Source organism: Hyperoodon ampullatus (assembly GCF_949752795.1).
Source record: "Hyperoodon ampullatus genome assembly, chromosome: 1".
Classification (NCBI taxonomy): Eukaryota; Metazoa; Chordata; class Mammalia; order Artiodactyla; family Ziphiidae; genus Hyperoodon; species Hyperoodon ampullatus.
This window is the reverse complement of record NC_136914.1, coordinates 115,504,499-115,511,203: the sequence shown is the minus strand read 5'-3', so window position 1 is coordinate 115,511,203 and position 6,705 is coordinate 115,504,499.

Below are 6,705 nucleotides of genomic sequence, written 5' to 3'. Positions count from 1 at the left end.
TATGTAAGCTATACTTTCATGATTCTTTGTGTGTGTCATTAATTTTTGTTAAAATTGGACATATTTAATATTTATATATGGTAACTCTGAAAATCAGAATCTCCCCCATCCCAGGTTTTATTATGTTTTTTATAGTAGTAGTTGCTGTTTGTTTGGTTAGTGACTTTTCTGAATAATTCTGTAAAGTTTATATTCTCTCTTACGTATGGTTGTGAAAGTCTCTGCTTGGTTAACTTAGAGGTGTGTTAATAATTGCCTGGACAATTTCTTAAAGAACCAGTAAGTCTCCCAGTCTTTCCTGAGGGCCCTGTGTGCATCTTGGTGGCATGCTTTCAATTTTCAGCTAGCCAGTTGACAACTCTGCTTGCATAGAACCTCACAGTTAGCCAGGTAGCAGAGTTTAGGGCCTTTCAGATCTTTTTTGAGTGTGTGCACAGTCCTGGGTGTGCACATGCCAGGAACATGTACGAGTTCTTAAAACCCCCTGTGGGCATCTCATAACCCAGATTTTCCTTATAAGTGACTTAATTGTTTTGTTTGGCCCCAACAGTTACTCAGCATCTCAAGCAGATACTGTCAATTAAATGCCTATAATATTTTTTTCAAAAATTACCCTCAAGGAAAAGACTTCTTGCCCAGGACAAGCTCCAAATCAGGCAAATACATACAGCCTTGCAAATGTAGTCTTTCAGAAAACTACGAGAAAAGACAAACAGTGACAGTTTTGGGGGTATGAGACTTTGAAAGAACTTCAGCCTTGGTTTGCTTCTTCAAGGCTATCAGGCTACTCCTGGTTTTCACCTTAAATGTGAGTTGTTATTTTATAAGGTTACTGTGGAGCTGAAGAGTGGGAGATGTGACTAGGACAATTACAATTGCCACAAAGCTCACTGTTCTTACCTATCAGCCGCTTTTCCTCAATAAACATTCCCTGGATTGTTTCAAGCCTTTGTTTAATTTCTGGAGTTCTGAAAAAGCTGATTCTGACATTATGTGCTAGTTTTCTCATTGCTCTTTAGGAGGAGTAGAATTTGGAGGTCTTTTTGTGCCTTCATCTTTTGAATTTCAGTCTATTAGTATATTTGAAACTAATGGTTGTTGTTGTTGTTGTTTTTGTAGATAGTATGTTTTTAATCTAGTTTGACAGTGTCTGGTTTTTGATTGGAGTGTTTTAGTCCATTACCACTTAATATAATATTTATATGGTTGGATTTATGTCTGCTTTTATATATATGTATATATATTAACATATATACATACATATTTTTATTTTGTTCCTCTGTTTCATATATTTTTAAATTGTATATGTATATATTTCTTGTTAAGACATATGTATTTATGTATGTATGTGCAGAATCCAATTTAATTCCTCTGTTGATTTTTTAGTAATATTGTACTATATAATGTATTCACTATATTCTTTAGTTCTTTTTTTTCTTTCTTTCTTTGCACTTCCCAGATCAGATCTACCTTAGTATTCCTGTCATGCTCAGTTATTAACTGAGAGTAGCCCTTGATAAGTATGGCCTCAGTGTAAATGCACCAGTGGATTTCAGAATATAGAGCTGGAGCCTTTAATATTGCAGTCAGAGATTTGAGACATGTGTTCTCTTTTCCTACAGACCCAGCCTCACCCCTGTATCACAGTCCAAGAAATGTCTATAGGTAGAAAGCTAGGACAATGGCAGGGTGTTATGGAATGGAAGTTTATGTCCCCACCCCAAAATTCCTATGTTGAAACCCAAACCCCAATGTGACTGTATTTAGAGAGAGTGACTTCATGGAAGTAATTAAGCTTAAATGAGGTCATAAGTGTTGAACTCTAATCCAATATAAGGTCCTTATAAGAAGAGCCATAAGAGATGTCTCTCTTTTGCCAAAATGTGAGGCCACAGTGAGAAGCCAAACATCTGCAAACCAGGAAGAGGGTCCTCACCAGGAACCAACTTGATTTGGGACTTCTAGCCACCAGAACTGTGAGAAAGTAAGTTACTGGTGCTTAAACCACCCAGTCTTTGGTATTTTGTTATGGCAGCTTAAGCCAGACTAAGACATAGAGTTTATCTCATTTGTTTCTTTTCTATTAGGGGTCCTACAATTTCCATCTCTTGTCCAATGTCTGGTAGTGATATTTTTCATATATCTAATCCAGTTTTCTAGCTTTGTGTGTGTGTGTGTTTGTGATAAAAGGATATTCTCAATCCCTATTATTTCATTGCAGCTGCACGTGGAAATCTTTTAATAAAGTATCTGCTTCTGCCTTTGAATTGAGCAACGTAAATAGCAGCAGAAGGACTTGGGCCACTACTTCCAGTTTGAGAACTCATTACCTGTTTCTCTGGCCTAGGGCAATAACTTTCTGTACAGAGTGTCTACCTACAGGAAGCCAAACTAATTCTTAGCACATCTCCTTCCTGTCTCTCTTCATACAATTCTGTTTATAGCTTTGGTGGAATGCTTCCCATAGTGCATATTCTAACATAATATATCCATGAGGTATTCCATTACAAGAGTATCAGGGCTAAATATTTTGGGGAACCCATACTGCAATTCCTTCTTGGTTGTTCGAAATGCAAGTTGGAATATTTCAAGCTATTAAAACGCTTACTCTTTTTTTTTTTGAATTATAATTGATTTACAATGATATGTTAGTTTCAGGTGTACAGAAAAGTGATTCAGATATATATAGAAATCTCTATATATATCTATATATATACATACTTTTTTCAGATTCTTTTCCATTATATGTTATTACAAGATATTGAATACAGTTCCCTGTTCTATACAGTAGGTCCTTTTTGTCTATTTTATATATAATGGTGTGTACCTGTTAATCCCAAACTCTTTTGATTTATCCCCCACCCCCTTTCCCCATTGGTAACCATAAGATTGTTTTCTATGTCTGTGAGTCTATTTCTATTTTGTAAATAAGTTCATTTGTATGATTTTTTAGATTCCACATATAAGTGATATCATATGATATTTGTCTTTCTCTGTTCACTCAGTATGTTAATCTCTAGGTCCATCCATGTTGCTGCAAATGGCATTATTTCATTCTTCTTTATGGATGAGTAATATTCCATTGCATATATATACCACATTTTCTTTATCCATTCATCTGTTGAAGGACATTTAGATTGCTTCCATGTCTTGGCTATTGTACATAGTGCTGCTATGAACATTGGGGTGCATGTATCTTTTCGAATTAGAGTTTCCTTCTTTTCTGGATATATACCCAGGAGTGGGATTGCTGGATCATATGGCAACTCTATTTTTAGTTTTCTGAGGAACCTTCATACTGTTCTCCACAGTGGCTGCACCAATTTACATCCCCACAGTGTAGGAGGATTCCACACCCTCTCCAGCATTTATTATTTGTAGATATTTTGGTGATGGCTATTCTGACTGGTGTGAGGTGATTCCTCATTGTAGTTTTCATTAGCATTTCTCTAACATTTAGCAATATTGAACATGTTTTGATGTGTCTGTTGGCCATCTGTATATCTTCTTTGGAGAAATGTCTATTTAGGTCTTTTGCCCATTTTTTGATTGGGTTGTTTGTTCTTTTGATATTAAACTATATGAGCTGTTTGTATATTTTGGAAATTAATCCCTTGTTGGTTGCATCATTTGCGTATATTCTCTCCTAATCTGTAGGCTGTCTTTTCATTTTGTTTATGGTTTCCTTTGCTGTGCAAAAGCTTTTAAGTTTAATTAGGTCCCATTTGTTTATTTTTGTTTTTATTTCCATTACTCTAGGAAATGGATCCAAAAAATGTTGGTGCTGTTTATGCCAGAGAGTGTTTTGTTTATGTTTTCCTCTAGGAGTTTTGTAGTATCTGGTCTTACATTCAGGTCTTTAATCCATTTTGAGTTTATTTTTGTGTGTATTATTAGAGAATGTTCTAATTTCATTCTTTTACATGTAGCTGTCTGGTTTTCCCAGCACCACTTATTGAAGAGACTGTCTTATCTCCATTGTATATTCTTGCTTCCTTTGTTATATATTAATTGACCGTAAGTGCATGGGTTTATTTCTGGGATTTCTATCTTGTTCTATTGATCTATATGTCTATTTTTGTTCCAGTACCATACTGTTTTGATGGCTGTAGCTTTGTAGTATAGTCCAAAGTCAGGAAGCCTGATTTCCTCCAGCTCTTTTCTTCTTTCTCAAGATTACTTTGGCTATTCAGGGTCTTTTATGTTTCCATACAAATTAAAATTTTTTCATTCTAGTTCTGTGAAAAATGCCATTGGTAATTTGATAGGGACTGTATTGAACCTGTAGATCACCTTGGGTAGTATGGTCATTTTAACAATATTGATTCTTCCAGTCCAAGAATTTCCCACCTATTTGTGTCATGTTTAGTTTCTTTCATCCACATCTTAGTTTTCAGAATACAGGTCTTTTGCCTTCTTAGCTTTATTTCCAGGTATTTTATTCTTTTTGATGCAGTGGTAAAACTCTTTTTCTTTAAGTCATCATTTTTATTTGTTATTGACAATGAATTTTATTATTCTATGAAATTCTTGTTTTGCAGAATGCTATTTGAGAAATACTGTCCATTTTTGTAGAAAAGCTTAGAGGTAAAATAGAGTTACCTTAACTTCCTATCTTCAGCACATACATGTTTGTTCTTTTGAGTAGTGCCATGGTAAACTTTTTGAGCTCACCTAAGATACAAAAATATTGTGAGAATGAAATGAAATAATACATATTATAAAGTGTCTGTTGCATAAGTAGATGCTCAACACCTGTTAGTTCCTCTTAACTCTACCTTTATAATGCAAATACAAGAAGTTTAAATATTTTAAAGCTACAAAATACATTATCCAGATGTCATGTACTTTTGTATTTACACCATCTAAAATAAATCTAGGACTGCCCTGGTGGTCCAGCAGTTAAGACTCTGTGCTCCCAATGCGTGGGGCACATGTTCAATGCCTGGTTGGGGAAGATCCCACATGGCGTAGCCAAAAAATAAATAAATAAAAGACTTAAAAAAAATAAAATAAAATAATACTGTAGCTTTTTATTATAGGATCTAACCAAGGAGGACTTTTTATTTTTGTTACTTATGATGTATTCAGTGGCTGGCAGTGTGTCTTTATGGTGAAATACATAAATATTTTAATATTTGTCTAATATTAGGTAGTGTTATCCATTATATTTGGTATTTATTGCTCATTTCCTACATGGTGAGTTTTGAAAGAAGTATAATTATAGAAGTAGAGGTATATTTTTCCATTTTACATAAAGAGGTTTTAATTGATCTCTATGGAATTTGAAGAAGTGTTGGAGCTAAATATAACCTAATCCAGGAGACTCACTAAAGTCACTGAATAAAGTTTATTTTCCAAAAACCTGTGAGACCTCAGGGTGTGCTTCAGCAGAGTACTTCAGAAAGAAACTTGTTGGTTTAGAGTGAAGACAGTGCCATAGCTTCCAAGACTGACCAAACCCACTGCTATGGAACTGAACACTCTCTGCTTATGCCCCCATTGTACACGACTATAATTCTAGAAAAGGTCTGAAATATTTTATCTTCTCCCCACTATGTTTTATAATTTGCATATTTCCTTTAATATCTTGTGAGACCCACTAAGCAGGAGTCATGCTTTATTTTTGTTCGTTTTCCTGGGAAATAATAGAGTGCTTAACAAGAAAGAGGGGTTTAATAAATGACATTAAATTCAAACTTTGTCTTCTCCCTGTCACATTGAGACTAGTATGATTTTGCATTTTTAATGCCTCTTTGTCTCAGTTTTACATTTGCTTTGCACCAACTAGAAAACTGAGATCTAGAAAGTAATAAAAAATAATTTTACTCTACAATATCCACTGCAATGAACTGAGAACAGAGACTACTACATCAGTTTATTTCCCCAGCAGCTGAACAATGAATTTCATATAGTTGATATTTAATAAATGTTTGTTGAATTATAACATTAAAATTTTAGAGCCACTTACACTGTATGTTAATATATTCCAGTATTGAATGATATTAAAGAAAGAATCATAATAAAGGAATTATAATTATAAAGTTTTATATTTAAAAATTTTATTTTTCTATTAAGCATCCTTTCAATTTTAAGAGATCAGTTACCTTTATTTATATTAGAAACATATTACTTCTTAAATTATTTTTCAGACCTTGAAAATTCATTTCTGCAAATTTTTATTAAAATTTTCATAGCACCTTATTTTCAAAATGCTTTTTATTTCACTTTATATCAGGGCACACAATAGTCCTATGCAAAAAGTCAATATTCTCTCGAATTTGAGGAGGTGAACAGAGGTGAAAATAGTTTTTAAATGAGTTGTATGTTTTTCATAATGAGTCAGATACACCTGGATTCTGTCCCAAACTAAGTCCTGACCCAGCTTTCCTCAGTCTTGGAAATGAAGGCTATAGTTCTTAGCCAAATATCTTTTTTTAAATTAATTAATTAATTAATTTATTTATTTATTTTTGGCTGCATTGGGTCTTTGTTGCTGTGTGTGGGCTTCCTCTAGCTGCGGTGAATGGGGTCTACTCTTCCTTGTTCAGAGCCAAAAGTTCTCCATCTCTAAATGAGAAACTGCCTGAATGATGAATCATGAGGGAGTAAGAATAGATTTTAACTTTGTTCAGGTCAATTTGAATATGCCTTTGATGACTTAATGTTTTAAATCAACATCATCTTTTTCTTCCTGCAAATTAA